The 20,592-nt window shown below is 37.7% G+C and overlaps 1 protein-coding gene across 1 annotated transcript in view; it reads left to right on the top strand.

The window, feature by feature from the left end:
• The window catches only part of LOC101178038, a 291,177-nt gene extending 275,301 nt beyond the window's left edge, over nt 1-15,876 (top strand). Inside the window, exon 3 of the mRNA XM_004090886.2 lies at nt 15,554-15,876. The gene's annotated coding sequence lies outside the window, so the exon portion shown is untranslated. The remainder of the gene's footprint in view (nt 1-15,553) is intronic.
• Nucleotides 15,877-20,592: the final 4,716 nt, after the last annotated feature.

Below are 20,592 nucleotides of genomic sequence, written 5' to 3'. Positions count from 1 at the left end.
TTTGTTACATAGGTATGCATGCGTCATGGTGGTTTGCTGCACCCATCAACCCATCATCCACACTAGGTATTTCTCTTAATGCTATCCCTCCACTAGCCCCCCCACCCCGCAACAGGCCCCGGTGTGTGATGTTCTCCTCACTGTGTCCATGTACTCTCATTATTCAACTCCCACTTACGAGTGAGAACATTCAGTGTTTGGTTTTCTGTTCCTGTGTTGGTTTGCTGAGAATGATGGTTTCCAGCTTCATCCATGTATCTGCGAAGGATATGAACTCATCCTTTTTTAAGGCTGCATAGTATTCCGTTGGTATATATGTGCCACATTTTCCATATGCAGTCTATCATTGATAGGCATTTGGGTTGATTCCAAGTCTTTGCTATTGTGAATATTGCTACAATAAACATATGTGTCTTTATAGTAGAATAATTTATAATCCTTTGAGTATATACCCAGTAACGGGATTGCTGGGTCAAATGGTATTTCTGGTTCTAGATCCTTGAGGAATCACCACACTGTCTTCCACAATGCTTGAACTAATTTACACTCCTACCAACAGTATAAAAGCATTTGTGTTTCTGCACAACCTCTCCAGCATCTGTTGTTTCCTGGCTTTTTACTGATGGCCATTCTAACTGGCATGAGATGGTATCTCATTTTGTTTTTGATTTGCATTTCTCTAATGACCAGTGATGATGAGCTTTTTTTCATATATTTGTAGACCACATAAATGTCTTCTTTTAAGAAGTGTCTGTTCATATCCTTCACCCACTTATTGATGAAGTTGTTTTTTTTTCTTGTAAATTTGTTTAAGTTCTTTGTAGATTCTGGATATTAGCCCTTTGTCAGATGAATAGATTCCAAAAATTTTCTCCCATTCTGTAGGCTGCCTGTTCATCCTGATGATAGCTTCTTTTGCTGTGCAGAAGCTCTTTAGTTTAATTAGATCCCATTTGTCAATTTTGGTTTTTGTTGCAATTGCTTTTGGTGTTTTATTCATGAAGTCTTTGCCCATGCCTGTGTCCTCAATTGTGTTGCCTAAGTCTTCTTCTAGGGTTTTTATGGTTTTTACGTCTTACATTTAAGTATTTAATCCATCTTGAGTTAATTTTTGTATAAGGTGTAAGGGAAGGGATCCAGTTTCAGTTTTCTGCATATGGCTAGCCAGTTTTCCAACACCATTTATTAAATAGGGAATCCTTTCCCCATTGCTTGTTTTTGTCAGGTTTGTCAAAGATCAGATGGTTGTAGATGTGTGCCATTATTTCTGAGGCCTCTGTTCTGTTCCATTGGTCTATATATCTGTTTTGGCAGCAGTACCGTGTTGTTTTGGTTACTGTAGCCTTGTAGCACAGTTTGAAGTCAGGTAGCGTGATGCCTCCAGCTTTGTTATTTTTGCTTAGGATTGTCTTGGCTATATGGGCTCTTTTTTTGGTTTTGTGTATAATTTAAAGTAGTTTTTTTCTTTTTTTATTATTATACTTTAAGTTTTAGGGTACATGTGCACAATGTGCAGGTTTGTTACATATGTATCCATGTGCTGTGTTGGTGTGCTGCACCCATTAACTCGTCATTTAGCATTAGGTATATCTCCTAATGCTATCCCTCCCCCCTCCCCCCACCCCACAACAGTCCCCAGAGTGTGATGTTCCCCTTCCTGTGTCCATGTGTTCTCAGTGTTCAATTCCCACCCATGAGTGAGAACATGCGGTGTTTATTGTCCTTGCGATAGTTTACTGAGAATGATGGTTTCCAGTTTCATTCATGTCCCTACAAAGGACATGAACTCATCATTTTTTATGGCTGCATAGTATTCCATGGTGTATATGTGCCACATTTTCTTAATCCAGTCTATTGTTGTTGGACATTTGGGTTGGTTCCAAGTCTTTGCTATTGTGAATAGTGCTGCAATAAACATACATGTGCATGTGTCTTTGTAGCAGCATGATTTATAGTCCTTTGGGTATATACCCAGTAATGGGATGGCTGGGTCAAATGGTATTTCTAGTTCTAGATCCCTGAGGAATCGCCACACTGACTTCCACAATGGTGGAACTAGTTTACAGTCCCACCAACAGTGTAAAAGTGTTCCTATTTCTCCACATCCTCTCCAGCACCTGTTGTTTCCTGACTTTTTAATGATGGCCATTCTAACTGGTGTGAGATGGTATCTCATTGTGGTTTTGATTTGCATTTCTCTGATGGCCAGTGATGATGAGCATTTTTTCATGTGTTTTTTGGCTGCATAAATGTCTTCTTTTGAGAAGTGTCTGTTCATGTCATTCGTCCACTTTTTGATGGGGTTGTTTTTTTCTTGTAAATTTGTTTGAGTTCATTGTAGATTCTGGATATTAGCCCTCTGTCAGATGAGTAGGTTACAAAAATTTTCTCCCATTTTGTAGGTTGCCTGTTCACTCTGTCAAGGGTAGCTTGATGGGGACGGCATTGAATCTGTAAATTACTTTGGGCAGTATGGCCATTTTCATGATATTGATTCTTCCTATCGATGAGCATGGAATGTTTCTCCATTTGTTTGTGTCTTCTCTCATTTCCTTGAGCAGTGGTTTGTAGTTCTCCTTGAAGATGTCCTTCACATCCCTCATAAAGTGAATTCCTAGGTATTTTATTCTCTTTGTAGCAACTGTGAATTGGAGCTCACTCATGATTTGGCTCTCTGTTTGTCTATTATTGGTGTATAGGAATGCTTGTGATTTTTGCACACTGATTTTGAATTCTGAGACTTTGCTGAAGTTGCTTATCAGCTTAAGGAAATTTTGGGCTGAGATAGTGGGGTTTTCTAAATATACAATCATGTCATCTGCAAACAGAGACAATTTGACTTCCTCTCTTCCTATTTGAATAGACTTAATTTCATTCTCTTGCCTGATTGCCCTGGCCAGAACTTCCAATACTATGTTGAATAGGAGTGGTGAGAGAGGACATCCTTGTGTTGTGCTGGTTGTCAAAGGGAGTGCTTCCAGCTTTTGCCCATTCAGTATGATATTGGCTGTGGGTTTGTCATAAATAGCTCTTATTTTGAGATACATTCCATCAATAGCTAGTTTATTGAGAGTTTGTAGCATGAAGGGGTGTTGAATTTTATTGAAGGCCTTTTCTGCAACTGTTGAGATAATCATGTGTTTTTTGTCATTTGTTCTGTTTATGTGATGGATTATGTGTATTGATTTGCATATGTTGAACCAGCCTTGCATCCCAGGGATGAAGTGAACTTGATTGTGGTGGATAAGCTTTTTGATGTGTTGCTGGATTGGGTTTGCCAGTATTTTATTGAGGATTTTTCTATCGATGCTCATCAGGGATATTGGCCTGAAATTTTCTTTTTTTGTTGTGTCTCTGCCATGTTTTGGTATGAGGATGATGCTGGTCTCATAAAATGAGTTAGGGAGGAGTCCCTCTTTTTCTGTTGTTTCGAGTAGTTTCAGAAGGAATGGTACCAACTCCTCTTTGTACCTCTGGTAGAATCTGTCTGTGAATCTGTCTGGTCCTGGACTTTGCTTGGTTGGTAGCCTATTAATTACTGCCTCAATTTCAGAACTTTTTATTGGTCTATTCAGGGATTTGACTTCTTTGTTTAGTCTTCAGAGGGTGTATGTGTCCAGGAATTTGTCCATTTCTTCTAGATTTTCTAGTTTATTTGTGTGGAGGTGTTTATAGTATTCTCTAATGGTAGTTTGTATTTCTGTGGGTTCAGTGGTGATATACTCTTTATCATTTTTATTGTGTCTATTTGATTCTTCTCTGTTTTTTCCTTTTTTAGTCTTGCTAGTGGTCTATCTATTTTGTTAACCTTTTCAGAAAAGACCAGCTCCTGGATTCATTGATTTTTTTGAAGGGTTTTTTGTATCTCTATCTCCTTCAGTTCTGCTCTGATCTTAGTTGTTTCTTCTGCTACCTTTTGAATTTGTTTGCTCTTGCTTCTCTAGTTCTTGTAATTGTAATATTAGGGTGTCAATTTTAGATCTTTCTTGCTTTCTCCTGTGGGCATTTAGAGCTGTAAATTTCCCTCTAAACACTGCTTTAGCTGTGTTCCACAGATTCTGGTATGTTGTGTCTTTGTTCTCATTAGTTTCAAAAAACTTTTTTACTTCTGCCTTCATTTCGTTATTTACCCAGTAGTCATTCAGGAGCAGGTTGTTCAGTTTCCACATAGTTGTGCAGTTTTGAGTGAGTTTCTTAATCCTGAGTTCTAATTTGATTGCACTGTGGTCTGAGAGACTGTTATGATTTCTGTATTTTTCATTTGCTGAGGAGTGTTTTACTTCCATTTATGTGGTCAATTTTAGAATAAGTGCAGTGTGGCACTGGGAAGAATGTATATTCTGTTGATTTGGAGTGGAGAGTCCTGTAGATAACTATTAGGTCTGCTGGTCCTGAGCTGAGTTCAAGTCCTGAACATCCTTGTTAATTTTCTGTCTCATTGATCTAATATTGACAGTGGGATGTTAATGTCTCCCACTATTATTCTGTGGGAGTCTAAGTCTCTTTGTAGGTCTCTAAGAGCTTATTTTATGAATCTGGGTGCTCCTGTATTGGGTGCATGTATATTTAAGATAGTTAGCTCTTCTTGTTGCATTGATCCCTTTACCATTATATAATGCCCTGCTTTGTCTTTTTTGATCTCTGTTGGTTTAAAATCTGTTTTTTGTTGTTGTTTGTTAGTTTTGTTTTTTTTGTTTGTTTTGTTTTTGAGACAGAGTCTTGCTCTGTCACTAGGCTGGAGTGCAGTGGCATGATCTCAGCTTACTGCAACCTCTGCCTCCAACATTCAGGTGATTCTCTTGCCTCAGCCTCCCGGGTAGCTGGGACTACAGGCACATGCCACCACACCCAGCTAATTTTTGTACTTTTAGTAGAGACGGGGTTTCACGATGTTGGCCAGAATGGTCTCTAGCTCTTGACCATGTGATCCACCCACTTTGGCCTCCCAAAGTGCTGGGATTATAGGCGTGAGCCACTGTGCCTGGCCTAAATTCTGTTTTATCAGAGACTAGGATTGCAACCCCTGCTTTGCTTTCCATTTGCTTGGTAAATATTCCTCCATCCCTTTATTTTGAACGTATGTGCATCTTTGCACATTAGATGGGTCTCCTGAACACAGCACACTGATGGATCTTGACTCTTTGTCCAATTCTCCCATCTGTGTCGTTTAATTGGGGCATTTAGCCTGTTTACATTTAAGGTTAATATTGTTATGTGTGAATTTGATCCTGTCATTATGAATCTGGCTGGTCATTTTGTCCATTAATTGATGCAGTTTCTACATAGTGTTGATGGTCTTTACAATTTGGTATGATTTTGCAGTTGCTGGTACCACTTTTTCCTTTCTATATTTAGTGCTTCCTTCAGGAGCACTTGTAAGGCAGGCTTGATGGTGATAAAATCTGTCACCATTTGCTTGTTTGTAAAGGAATTTATTTCTCCTTCTGCTTATGAAGCTTAGTTTGGCTGGAGATGAAATTCTGGGTTGGAAATTCTTTAAGAACGTTGAATATTGGCCCCCACTATCTTTTGGCTTATAGGGTTTCTGAAGAAAGCTCTGCTGTTAGTCTGAGGGGCTCCCCTTTGGGGGTAACCCGACCTTTTTCTCTAGCTGCCCTTAAAACTTTTCCTTCATTTCAACCTTGATGAATCTGACAACTTTTGTATGCTTCATGAAGTTCTTGTGCTGTGTTTTTCAGCTCCATCAAGTTATTTATGTTCTTCTCTAAACTGGTTATTCTAATTAGCAACTCCTCTAACCTGTTTTCAAGGTTCTTAGTTGCCTTGCACTGGGTTAGAACATGCTCCTTTAGCTCGGAGCAGTTTGTTATTACCCACCTTCTGAAGCCTACTTCTGTCAGTTCATCAAACTCACTCTCTGTCCAGTTTTGTTCCCTTGCTGGTGAGGAGTTGTGATCCTTTTGAGGAGAAGAGGTTTCTGGTTTTGGGAATTTTTAGCCTTTTTGCACTAGTTTTTCCTCATCTTCATGGATTTACCTACCTTTGGTCTTTGTTGTTCATGACCTTTGGATGGGGTTTCTGTGGACATCCTTTTTGTTGATGTTAATGCTATTCTTTTCTCTTTGTTAGTTTTTCTTCTAACAGTCAGGCCCCTCTGCTGCAGGTCTGCTGGAGTTTGCTGGAAGTCCTCTCCAGACCCTGTTTGCATGGGTATCACCAGTGGAGGTTGCTGAACAGCAAAGATTGCTGCCTGTTTCTTCCTCTGGAAGCTTTGTCCCAGAAGGGCACCCACCAGATGCCAGCCAGAGCCATCCTATATGAGGTGTCTGCTGACCCCTGCTGGGAGATGTCTCCCATTCAGGAGGAACAGGGGTCAGTGACCCACTTGAGGAGGCAGTCTGTACTGGGAGAGCTAGGATGCTGTACTGGGAGAGCCGCTGCTCTCTTCAGAGCCAGCAGGCAGGAACATTTAAGTCTGCTGAAGCTGTGCCCACAGTTACCCCGCCCTGCAGGTGCTCCGTCCCAGGGTGATGGGAGTTTTATCTATAAGCCTCTAACTGGGGTTGCTGCCTTTCTTTTAGAGATGCCCTGCCCAGAGAGGAGGAATCTAGAGAGGCCTCTTTTTCCTTTTAATCAAAACCACAATGAGATACCATCTCACACCAGTTAGAATGGCCATCATTAAAAAGTCAGGAAACAACAGGTGCTGGAGAGGATGTGGAGAAATAGGAACACTTTTACACTGTTGGTGGGACTGTAAACTAGTTCAACCATTGTGGAAGTCAGTGTGGCGATTCCTCAGGGATCTAGAACTAGAAATACCATTTGACCCAGCCATCCCATTACTGGGTATATACCCAAAGGACTATAAATCATGCTGCTATAAAGACACATGCACACGTATGTTTATTGTGGCACTATTCACAATAGCAAAGACTTGGAACCAACCCAAATGTCCAACAACAACAGACTGGATTAAGAAAATGTGGCACATATACACCATGGAATACTATGCAGCCATAAAAAATGATGAGTTCATGTCGGGACATGGATGAAACTGGAAACCATCATTCTCAGTAAACTATCACAAGGACAAAAACCCAAACACCACATGTTCTCACTCATAGGTGGGAATTGAACAATGAGAACTCATGGACACAGGAAGGGGAACATCACACTCTGGGGACTGTTGTGGGTTGGGGGGAGAGGGGAGGGACAGCATTAGGAGATATACCTAATGCTAAATGACGAGTTAATGGGTGCAGCAAACCAACATGGCACATGGATACATATGTAACAAACCTGCACATTGTGCACATGTACCCTAAAACCTAAAGTATAATAATAAAATTAAAAAAATAAAAATAAAAAAATATTTTATGGAGTTTTCAGAGCATGCTCATATTCATCTCATCTGATCTTTACAACATCTCAGTGAAGTTAGTTAGTCAAGGGTTCTTACTTCCAGTTTTAGATAAGGGACACATGGTTCTTGGGGAGTTGAGTGGGATGGGGGGCTGGGGTTTTGACTCTAAGCCCTATGCCTTTTTTTTTTTCATTATAATGCAATGATACTTTAGGCCTCAGTTTCCTTACTTCAAACCAACGATAAATATACCTAGTTTGTCAACTTATCAAGTTGTTGTAGGAATGACAAGACATTGCTGAGTTTTAAGAACTATGACTAATCAAAGCCATATGTAATTGTGAAATAATTTTCTTGCTTTTGTCAAATCCAAGGGCTCTTTTTTTCAGATCAAAAAGTCTGCCTCTACTTTCTTCAACAGAAAATGGTCAAAACTGTTGCATGTGTACCGAGTCCTGGAATTCCCCATGTGAAAACATTTAGGAATAAACTCTCTTAAAGAAAAAATGGAAGGTCATTAAAAAGCAACCAAATAGTAAATCTGATTTGGCTTTATACAGAGACTGTGATCAAATTTATTTTTTAATGATGAATGATTGGTTTGCTTGAATGTAGTTCTATTTTCTCACTCATTGATAAATATTGCCCTCTTACTTTTGAATTAGTTCTGCTATATAGGATTATGATTTTTAAGAACAGAAGTACAAAAATAAACAGATATTTTATATTCCAAAATTGGTTATGACCAGAGCCTTGTTTTCAAAATATAGAGCATAAATTAGAGAAATTTTCCAGTAAAGGACTAGAAATATGGTCTCTGTCAAGAATTCTCATGTCTACCATTGTAGAGTGTAAAAATAGCCATGAGAAATATATGAGTGAATGGGTGCATTCCAAAAAAGCTTTATTTATGAACACTAAAATGTGAATTTCATAAAATTTTCATATGTAATGAAATACTATTTATTTTTTCAACCACTTAAAAACAGAAAAACCATTCTTAACTTATGGTCATACAAAAACAGACGATGGGCTGGATTTGGCCCATGGGCCATGTTCAACACTAAACTAAAGCACCACTCATTGTTGCTGGAGACACTGCTCAGTTGCAATGATTCTTGGAGCTGGAAAAGCATTTCTAGGGAGTTTTTTCTCACAACACAAATTTTCAGCACTAATGTCAGCAAAAGCAATATTTTAAAGCAGGGATCTAAAAGTTAGTTGGTCATCTTGTTGTAAGAAAAGTAGAAGTATTTCCTTGTCAGTAAGTTAGAGATCCCAGCTTACATTCAAAAGAGAAAGATTATTGAGCATAATTTGGCATAGAGCTGGCAAAATCTTGGAGCCAAGGCTTTAACTATCCTACAGGGCTTAGTGCATTTCCACTCTCAATTTGGTGCTCAATAAGTTTCTGTTGAATTAACTGGAATTCCCATGAAGTTCCTAAGTTTTTGCTTATAATGTAGAATGAAGTGAATATAGACTATAATTGTCTGTTTAGAAGACAAAGCGTTAATGAAATGAACCTTTTAGTAGCACTCTTTACTGCCACTTGATGAAGGTTGATTAAGAAAGACTTAAATGACAGTGAGGTTTTACAAAACTGCTGGCAGTAGGGCACGGTGTGCACAATATCTAAATGATTAGCTATTATGAGCATGATAATACCCATGACTAAGCTAATTTGTGGCTATAAATTGGATATTTATGGAACCTGTTAAATTATTTCAGATCTCCAGTGTGTAATTCAGTCACAATGAAGCAGCTAATTATTGCTATGTCCTATTATCTAAGAAGTTCATACCTATTCCAAACTTCCTTGACTCACAGTCAATACCATGACATTTTAGTACCTAACTTATCTTTGTGTTTTTCATGTGCGTTACTTTTATTTGTTCAACTACATCACAAGTTTCTTTTGGGCAGGGTCATATTACATAAATAGGAGCAACATAATGGTTAGGAGCAGGGCTGTAAACTCAGATTGCTAGGGTTCAAATTCTGCTTTGGCATTTACTAGCAATGCAATCTGGAGCACATTACCTAGTCTCTCTTTGATCTTAGTTTATTTATTTGCAAATAGCAATAATAATAAAGCTATCTACCTGACTGAGTTGGATTGCTGGGAGAGCTAAATGAATCAATGCATGTAGGCACTCAGAGCAGTTGCTGGTACACGTTAAGTCTTAGATAAATGCCGGTTAAAAACATGCCTTTGGGTCCTAGTCTGAGGCTATAAAATCCTATTTATAGGCTGATGATTTCTCCAGTCCTGATCTTTCCAGTGAACCCCATATAAGTTATCCACTTGGAATACTTACACATCTCCACTTGGAAATCAAATACACATCTCAAAAGTATCATGCCCACAAAACACACTTGATTTCTTTTCCACCCCAAATCTATTCTCCCTTAGTGTTTCCCATCCTGATATAAAGACCAGCTTTAGACTTCAGGCTAAAAAACAAATACAATCCTGCAATTTCCATCTTTAACCTCTTTCTTTTTCACATATTCCATGTCCTCTCCGTTAGCCTGTTCTGTGAGTTCTATAACATATACCTAAATCCAATTAACCCATCAGTTTGCCTATCCTGCTGATCTATATCATAATGATCTCTTTCTTAGGCTATGATTGCAGGCACCTTCTAACTGGTCTTCCTTCTTCTTTCCACAATCCTCTACCATCGATTTCCCACACACTAGCCAGAGTGCTGCATGCACAGCACCCGCACAGTCACACAGTTCCTGGTACATGGTAAGAGTTCAATACATAAACTGAAGGAATGTTTGATTGGAATATTTGGAAGCTAATTTACATATAACCATATGATTGATAGGCACTAAGAGAACTTGATTAAAAGTGATGTAAAATTCTCAGTAGTCTCTGCCTTTTAAAATTATTGAAATAAGTAATTCCTTTACAAGTGAAATCAGAAGAAGATAGAAATGCCTAATTTGGAAGGTTTCTTCGGACTATAAAATTCTGAGTCTATGATTTGTTAAAAGCTGTAAGGCTAAGAATATGACAGATAATTCAACTTAGATGAATTTTTTACTGGAATATTCTTGAAAAGAGTACTGGATTGGAAAGCTTTTGTTTAACAAACCCTGCATTTGTACAAGAAAGGTTAATCTGTGAGTCCTACACTTATACCAAACATATATATTTTATATTCATGCAGTTTGTCAGGACATATTATTTTATAAAAAAAGAAAAGAAAAACTCCTTCCTTAATTAGATCTTTCAGAAGTTAAGGTAGAAAAACAATTCGTGTCAAATTATGAATCTCCAAATATTTTCTTTTGCAGTACTGCTCTAGCCTATAAATCTTTTGTTCAAGTATCTTTTTAAAAGTTAAAGTGTTTAGTATAATTTTTTAATTCTGAAGTTTTTCATTTTTATGTATTTATTTTTAAGATGATATTTAACTGTTTAAAGGCTTAGGCCTAGGATGTTTTAAATATTAAGCCCTGATTCCTCTCGTTTCTCTGTAGTGAATTTTGACCAGACTGAGACATACTACAAAGGACAGTTGCCAGAAACAACACCCAAAGGTATATTTTAAGTTGGCATTTATTGATGGCTAGAGAATAAGGGGCTTGTTACGTCATAGCAAGCTGCTGAGGGCCAATAGGTCTATATCTTTTCCTGGGACACTTTCAGTCTGCAGCCCCTCTCCTGTCTATCCCATTTTTTCTTCAGTGCCAGAGAGAGGTACATGATTTTTGTATCCAGAAAATCCAGAGACCCTTTTCTTTTGACTATAAGTAAGGAGACTATGAATAGACATGGGGGAAATATGAAAATTGAAGAAAGAATGGAAAAAGATAAAGAGAAAATGGTAGTCAGAAGAGGAAAGAAAAAGAAAAGGAAGAAAGAAAATAGATTAGTTCTCAACTTCTCAACAATATAGATAAAACTAATTATATGTTTGTGTGTGTGTGTGTATATATGTATATATATACGTATATACGTATATATACGTATATATATACATATATACACATATGTATATACACATATATATACACACACATATATACACATATATACGTATATATACACGTATATACGTATATATACACGTATATACGTATATATACACGTATATACGTATATATACACGTATATACGTATATATACACGTATATACGTATATATACACGTATATACGTATATATACACGTATATATATGTATATATATACGTATATATACGTATATATATACATATATACACATGGTGTCTGTGTGTGTGCACACAAGTAGCCTACCTCTGTCTGCCTAGAGACCTTGAAACAATGCTGTACCTACAGCAAAGCACACACCTAGAACCCAGATGATCTTTATCTGTAATCATAATCTCCACCAAAAGGAATCAGACCCAGGGCTTCTTGGAGAGATGGCTGATTGTGGAATTTGGGCAGGAAAGAACAAGACGAGCCTGGAACACTTTGTGACAGAAAGTAAGAAGATGTCCAAGGAATGACAGACCCATGTCAAAAGAACATAGGAACCAGCTTGAAGGGACTTCCACTGAACAGATTTGAGAACGACTTCAGCATCAAACTACAACAACAACAATAATAATTGTAATAATTACAATTCATTATATAAAATAAGAATTCACGAGTCCATTCTTATATTAATTTCCAAAACATGCAAATAGATAAGTGAAAGCTGCTTTTCTTGACAGTAGAGTGCCAACCAATTAATGTAGAAGAAATGGTGGATGCTAAAACTGGTGGATAAAATTCTGACAAGAACTGGTATATTTGCATAGGCTTAAAGTATCCCAAACAAATTCTTTATTAATTACAAAGACAAAAAATTTTCAGTGGAAAAAGTGCTGTATACCAAAGTAAGCTTCATTCCTACTGGGCGCACTAACATCAAATATTTCCAGATATAATCAAGAGAAGGACAAGCTATCACTTCCACAGAAGTCTTGCCAAAGCCAATAACCTGAATTTAATCATGAGGAAACATCAACCAAACCCAAAGCAAGAAGCATTCTATGAAGTAATTGACAAGTACCCTTCAAAATTGTCAAGGTCATGAAGGATTAAAAGACAGAGGAAAGCTTCTAGAAGAAAGGAAATTAAAGAGATTTGAAAACTAAATAAAATATATGTTCCTTGGTTGGATCCTCAACTTAAGGAAAAAATGGCTGTAAAGAACATTATTGGAACAATTAAAAAAATTGGGGTATGAATTCTGGATTGGTATCTTAGTATCTGTGGGCTGCCACAACAAAATACCATATTCTGGGTCGTTTAAACAACAGAAATTTATTTTTTCACAATTCTGGTGGTTAAAAGTCTAAGATTAGAGTGCCACCTGGTTGTTTTCTGATGAGGGCTCTTCCTTTGGGTTACAGAGAGCCACCATCTTGCTGTGTGCTCACATGACCTCTTCTTTGTATGCACAGGCACACACACACACACACACACACACACACACACACACACGAGAGAGAGAGAGAGCAAGAGAGAGAGAGTCCTGGTTCACCAATCTCATTGGACCAGGGCCTCATCCTCATAACCTCATCTAAGCCTAATCACCTCCCAAAGGCCCCATTTCCAAACACCATCACATCGAGGGTTAGGACTTCAACATATGAACGTGTGTGGGGGACACAAGCATTTGGTACATAATCTTCAGGTATCAAAGTTAAGTTTCTTGATTGTGATAACTATGTAGGCGTTCTGTAAGAGAATGTCCTTGCTCTTAAGCAAATCACCCTAAAATTTTTAGGGGTAAAGAAACATATTGACTCCAGCTTACTGTCAAATGGTTCAGAAAAAAAAATGTACATATACATACACAAATAGAAAAAAAGAAATTAGGCAAAAATGTAAATATTTGTAGAATCTGGATAATGAGTGTAATGGGATTTCCTTGTACATCAAAATAAAAGGTACAAAAAATGTTATTCAAAAGGATTCTTGGAGCTACAAGGTAGATTCTTATTATCCTTCATCAATCTACCTATTACTACTTATCCAGGGAGTTAGCAAGCTTTCTCCATGTTATTTAATCTTCTTTCTGAAAATGTTGATTAATCTTCTGGCTTTCAAAGAATAAAAATCTGAAAGTCATCAGGTTCTCAGCATCTGTGATATTAGGTTAACATGAGTAATGCAACACTTTGAAAAGATATAATTTCATAGAAAAAATACAAAGTCCTGCATTTGAATTTAAAAAATCAATTGTTTTGGAACAAAATTAAAGATCGCTAACAACTGCTCACCTGAAAAATCAGAGTTGATAAGCAAGTGCAATATAAAATATTAAAATGTATATGTAATTGTACATGTGAATGTACATAATGTAATTTTCTATGTGAATGTAATTATACTTAGTCATAATTTTTGGATTTTCTTTTAAAGGCATCAGTGCATCAGTTAGTACTTAACAATAATTCTTCATGGCGTCGTTTAGTCTTTTTTTTTTTTCTTTTTTGAAACGGAGTCTCACTCTGTCGCCCAGGCTGGAGTGCAGTGGCGTGAACTGGGCTCACTGCAAGCTCCGCCTCCTGGGTTCACGCCATTCTCCTGTCTCAGCCTCCCGAGTAGCTGGGACTATGGGCGCTTGCCACACGCCCGGCTAATTTTTTGTATTTTTAGTAGAGACGGGGTTTCACCGTGTTAGCCAGGATGGTCTCGATCTCCTGACCTCATGATCCGCCTGCCTCGGCCTCCCAAAGTGCTGGGATTACAGGCTTGAGCCACCACGTCTGGCCCATTGTTTAGTCTTAATGTGATTATTCACATATTTCTATTTTCATTGAAAATGTAATTCTTAATAAAGCACCTTTCTTTCAAAATATAAACATTTTTTCTCTCTCTGTAGAAAACAATAACATACAAAAATAGGGGCTTACTTTCAACTTTTTTCAAAATCTTAATGACTTACAAAATTATGTAGTTTATTTTCTATGCCTTTTCAAAATACATGGATTTCAAATAACAAGAATATATGTATGCTCATTTTCTATTTGAGATAAATGTGTTGGGTCTTGAAAACATAGAATATATATATTAAACGAAGTATTTATATGAGCTACGGATAATCATGTTTATGCCCACACATGGTGGACTACTTGAAAAAAATTGATTCCTCCCTAGGAGGAGAAAGGAATGATGGTTCTAGATTTTGCCTTAAGTCAATAGTTCCAAATAAAGATCTCCCTTGTACTGTCCTGAGGTCCTGAATGCTATGTGCTCAATGCAGGGTTAGCTATTGAGGAGGTTTGGCAAATAGTGAGCTACTTTTTGAATTGAGTGTTGAAAATGATCTCAGCTACCCCAAATATGGCCTATAGTTACATTGCTCTCCCAATCACCTTGCAACAGATAGAGTTTTATGTCATGGATTTGAGACCTTGGGGAGTTAAATATGGAAGGAGATGCAGTAAAGATTAGAAATGGGGGAAGGCATCCAGAAATGGCAGGATGGGTGGATGTGACAGTGTGAAGTGTGTGAACAGCAAGAGGACAATTCAGTATGTCCAGGCTGGCAAGGAGGAACCCAAGGAAGAAAGGTGGATATGGAATTTGTGTAGAGTTTGCCGTAGTGAAGGGCTTGTGGAACAGAGACGCCACACATCCAACATCCTTTGTGCTTTCAGGAATCATGTAGTCAGATGCTACCACTCATGAAGCATTGGCACCATTGTAAATACATTGCCCACTTTGCATGATTCTTTATTAAAACATCATGTGCCTCACAGAAGTAATATTTTATCTTTAAAATGCCTGTCCTGTCAACTTTGTCTCCTTAAACTTCCTATCACATCTTAAAATGTTTGCTACTATCTTTATTAGTCATAAATATCAAAGTTATACTTGCCTTATAAAAAAACTGAACAGTTTTTCTTAGCTTTTAATACCCTGAGACAATTTAAAGAACATTGGGACTATCTGGTCTTGTTTTTGCTTATCAAATCCTAATCGTATAAATTTATGAGATATAATGTGATATTTTGATATCTGCATACAATGTGGGCTGATTAAATCAAGCTAATTAACATATCTAGCACCTCATTTACTTGTCCTTTTTTATGGTGAGACATTTAAAACTTATACTGTTATTATTTTGAAATACTATATACAAGACATTCTTCTTGACTATAGTCACCCCTCTATGCAATAGATCTCAAAGCCCATTTCTCCTGTCTATCTGAAACTATGTTAACTCATTTTCCTTCTGTTTTTGCAGATACTTCACCCCTGGACCTTGTTCCCAGACTCTGTGCGAAGCTGAACACTCTGCATGATCTCCCTGCCACCACAGCAAGCTATGAAGTTCATTACACATGCAGGTAGCAGACAGTACAGCTCTGCTTCCCTTTCTAAGCACCTAGGGTAGACTGCCATTATTCAGTGTGCCAGCCTGTTTCCAAGCCTACAATGTATAGTTCCTCTAGTATGTAAACTCATTTTTTTTTCAGAGAGCCAAGTAGAGACATAGGCAGTTTTCTTCTCAAAATGTGCCAGAAATTCCAAAAGAATCTCAAAGCATTAAAGGCTATGTGCAGAAAGCACATGCAGTTGTAGAGTCCCTCCTTTGCAGAAACTTGCACCTCAGCCCACCAGCATTTCCTTGCTGCTTCTTCTCCTGACCCTCATCCTCATGCACAGACCATTGGATATTACTGCACTCACGTACTTGTGTACTTCCTTCTAACAGCTGACTGAAATCGTTCCTACATTTTCAGGGTGATGGGCAGAAAGTTTTTCTCAGGAAACATGGTAAGGAAGCTGGCAGGGGACAGTTATATATATGGGGAGGGTCACATTCTATTATTCATGGGTTTCTGTAGTCACAGGGAGTCAAGGCCAGTTGGAAATGGAAACGAAAAAGTTCATGTTAATACAGCTGAGTGCAAGGCTATGCCGTAAAGACCTGAGATGCTCCAGGAAAAAGTTCAGGATGCCTCCTTTTTGTCTTCCGATGAAACCAAAATCTACCATTTCTGTTTGTGAGTTTTGGGAAAGAGATGGCAGGTGAGGAGGTTAGATGTGTGAATACTGCTACTATGAACCCAAAAGCACGTTTGCCATGATTGGTCTAAAAATAAGATAATAATCCAGATGTAGCTAAATATAGGCTACTATCTATCTATTTTCTCTCTTTTACAGTCTTTGGCTACCAGTGATCCTTTTTGCCTATCCCTTGGGGGACTTGGGAAGGACAAAGAAGAGACAAGAATCAGTGTAACATTTAAACAACAGTGCAACCGTGCTGTGAGAGCCATCTCAACGTGATGTCCTAAGTAGCCAGTGTTTCCTTAACATGACAATGGCAAACAAAGATGTTTTCTGGATGGCTGAAGCAAATGTGATTTTTATGCTCAGGCCATCCGTCTGCCCTTAAGCCCCTACCATGGGTTAAAAAAATTTTTTTTCCTTTTTTCTTTTTGCTATGAATTTTCTACATGGAGATAGGTGAAGTGAGACATTATTTTCTTCTTCTGTTTATTTTTTATGTTACACAATTTCAAAATGCTGGAAATTTTGTTGAAACACCACTCACTGCAGAGAATATAAGCTTGCATATTGAATTCTAAAATCCCCCTGTTGTGTGGCATTGCTAAGAATGCACGAGGGGAAATTCTGTTGTGTGAAATCCCAGGATTATGACAAGTTTGACAAGATGAGCTTGATTGACCTTACCTCATGTGGTCACACAGGCAAATCTACCATCGAGGTTCTCAAAAACAGATAAGGCAGATGAGGAATGGCCCTCTTGAGAAGAACGCTGATTTGTTGTAACCTGAGTAGAAAAAATAAATCTGGGAGATTTTAAAACATTGTTTAATGAGTAAAATAATGCGATGTGAAGAATGCTGGAGGACAGGGAAATATGTGGGGTTTTATAATTCCTCTCTAAGCCCCACAGTAAAAGTTACAAATCATTATTGTTTAGTAAAAATCACATGCATTTTAAAAAATTTCAACTGGGGCAGAAGGATGGGAAGAAATAAGCATATTCATTAAAATGTTTATTGGTGAGCTGTGGCTGTTTTTCATGAGCCACTGACATCTATTCTAATACACAGACAAAGAAAATCCTCAAAGGCAATGCTCAATGAGATCTTGGCAATATTTTTCACTTAGGAAGGATTAATTTCTATGAAGGAAAGCTTTTTAAAAACATGAAATAATGAGCTCTAAATGTATGTCCTTGTCGGGCACATTAGCACAAATGGCTTGGACTATTTCCTAGAGGAAAATTAGATGCTTGGTGGGATGTAGGAGTAGAGGGAGTACATTTTGATTGGAGTCAAGATTGGGAAAAAATGATTGGGATTTAGGATTGGGTGAAGGTGAGCCTGAATGATCCTCAGCTAACAAGCCTGGGTCAAAGACTGTGATCTGTAGAGAGAAAAAACTGCAGAGGGGAAGGAACTAGAGACCAGCTTTGTGTAAACCCTCCTGTCCAGGATAAAGCTAATTTCTCTGCCTGCTGAATTACAGCCTAAAAAAGCAAATTCAGTTATTTGCAAGCTACGTTTCCCAGTCAAACTACTAAAACCCAATTCTATGATTACAAAGAAAGGGAGAAAGACAGAGATTGACTTTTGACATCTAAAAACACATGTCTCCCACTACTCAATTGTGACTGCTCAGAGAGAACAACTCTCTGTCAATGGAAACTGAGAGGTTGTGGGAAAAATAATGTGATGATGGGCAACAAGATGGCAAAAAGGAGGAGAGGAGTTCATAGAGATAAGAAGTGATCAGAGAAAAGAAAAACAAGAATTCAATAGTTTCCAAATGTCTTGTCTGTTTCTTCTTTTATCCTGTCTCCTCTCCACCTACCCTTCCATGATTGCTGCAGGTATACACATAGAGTACTTTAATTTGTGAGCATCTGTTCACCCGATTTGAATTCCATATTCTCTAGGGGAAATACTGTGATGCAATGAGCATAAAATGAGTTGCAGTACCATTAGTAGCAACAAAGGTGGGGAGGGGGTCTCTTACCTGAGGTGCTGCTTTGAAAATATCCTCTAATACTCTTGGCTTTCCTAATTAAGTGCTATCACCTCTGCAGATGGTAAAATTATGTATGTATTTTGCTGAATTCCCTTAGCAAGGATGCTTTCATTGGGGAAGTTTAATAAGAATGATATTCTTTGAGGGAAAAAAAAAAACCACTGGCTACTTATGATATCACATTGAGATGGCTATCACGGCATGATTGCAGTGTTGTTTAAATGTTACATTGATTTTTGTCTCTTTTCTGTCCTTCCTAAGTCCCCTGAGGGATAGGCAAAAAGGATTTCTGGTAGCCTTTCCCCACTGGAACCTGGAAATTTAATTCAATAAGATCTCACTGGAATCTAAACATTTAAGTCCAAGTAAATATCACCTAAAAGTTATTTTTAAAGGGCTACATGAATTTTTAAATTATGCTAAAAGATTGAGAATCATAATGAAGAAACATGTTTTTAAGGGAGATTTAAAAGGAGGAAAAGCTATCTAGTCCAACTCTAAACTCCTGCCCTTCTCCATAATCAACACATTTACCAAAATCCAGAAACGTACATAATTTCTACTAATTTTCAGAGAAAAAAAATCATACTATAGTTATATAATTTATTATCAAAATTTGGACATTTAAAAAAAATAAGTGAGAATTTTTTAAACATCTATTAAAACAACAGGCATAACCTAGAACTGTGCTAAGCAAACTAGATAACTAGAAGTATAGCCACCCTACTTACCTTCATCCTATAGATATGCACAGTTGGTTCTGGAACCATTGCTGCAAATCCTTCTCCAGCTTGATGGAGAAGTCACTATGGAGCTGGCACATTGCTGCTGAGTCATCCTCTCCTTCACCTCATAACTCATCATCTAATTGTGTTTCTATATTTTCAGAAAGTTGAGGCTCAGGAAAAGTAAGCAACTTTCTCTCCACCTCTCAGCAACCTATGCACTATACTTTCCTTATCTTTTATAAGGATCCATCCTATAGTTTCTAGATCCTCAGGAATGTTCTCCATGGCTTCCCTGAGATGAATTATGACATCACTAACACTCCCAGGGATGTAGTTTGAAGAGTATAATTTTTTTCCCCTAGCACTCAGTACTTATACTAATTTCTAGATCTCAAGACCTGATTGTCTTGAGCACTTTCATATTCAGAGTGATCCTCAACAATGAAGTTTTAATATTTCTTTCTTGATAATAGGAGATAAACTAAATATGTGTTTCAGTATACTCACGGAGATAAAGTCTTTTAACAAGCCCAAGTTAAGGAACTGTGGTTATCAACATTGTTTCTAGATGACGGCTTCTTTTTCTCCTTCTTGAATGGAGTTTTAATGTTGTTAGTGTTTAGAGAGAAAGGTCTAATATTTAGGACTCTTGGCCCTGCCAAACTTCCTTCCCTTAAGAGCAATGCCAGGAATAAACTCTTAAGAACAGAGGGGCAAACTAACAGTAAAGGCACAAGGGGCAACGCTTAAGCTGAGTCTTAAGGGACTAATTTTCCTCATCTTTAGAATCCTGCATAGACAGAGGTTCCACAGCATTTAGGAGAATATTGAAAACTGGGAGCTTCTGCAGGATGGGTGAGGAATTTGTGGGGACTGGCACTGAAGGAGCCCAAGTAACATGCTAAGAAGCTAGACTTTATTCTGTGTCCACTAGGGAATAACTGAAGAATGTTGAGCAAGAGAGAGATGTATATATAGTATGCAACTTTTAAAAAGAAGTCAGGTGACTTTGAAGAGCTGGATTGTAGGGTGTAGCCTGATGCCAGAAGAGTAGCTAGGAGACTCTTGGAAAAGCTTGCGTAAGAGGACATATCTGAGCTAAACATCTGACTGAGAAGATTGATAGAAATGCATGAATCAGAAAGAGATTCAGATACTAAACTTACAGGTCTAGGTTTCTGCAAAGAAAAAAAAAAACAATGTAGTGAAACGATATAGAACCACTTAAGGAAGCACTGTATTACCAAAAATAGAAAAGAAGACGACGACTAGCAGATTTCTGGCTATGGAAACAGGGCAATTGCTGATATTTTAAACTGAGGTAAGGATTACTGAAAAAAGAGGGACTATTGGTAAGAAATGAGTAAAAATAGTAAGGTAAATCTGAATGTATTAATTTCATTTGTTCGTATGACACTGGACACAGATGTCCAGAAACTTATTCATAAGTGTCATCAAGTCCAATGATCTTCTTTAAATGCATGATAATACTAAGATTAAGAGGAATGAAGTAAATTTAGAAAGATCA

Source organism: Nomascus leucogenys, chromosome 17 (genome assembly GCF_006542625.1).
Source record: "Nomascus leucogenys isolate Asia chromosome 17, Asia_NLE_v1, whole genome shotgun sequence".
In the NCBI taxonomy this organism is placed as follows: Eukaryota; Metazoa; Chordata; class Mammalia; order Primates; family Hylobatidae; genus Nomascus; species Nomascus leucogenys.
This window is presented reverse-complemented; position numbering and strand designations above follow the sequence as displayed.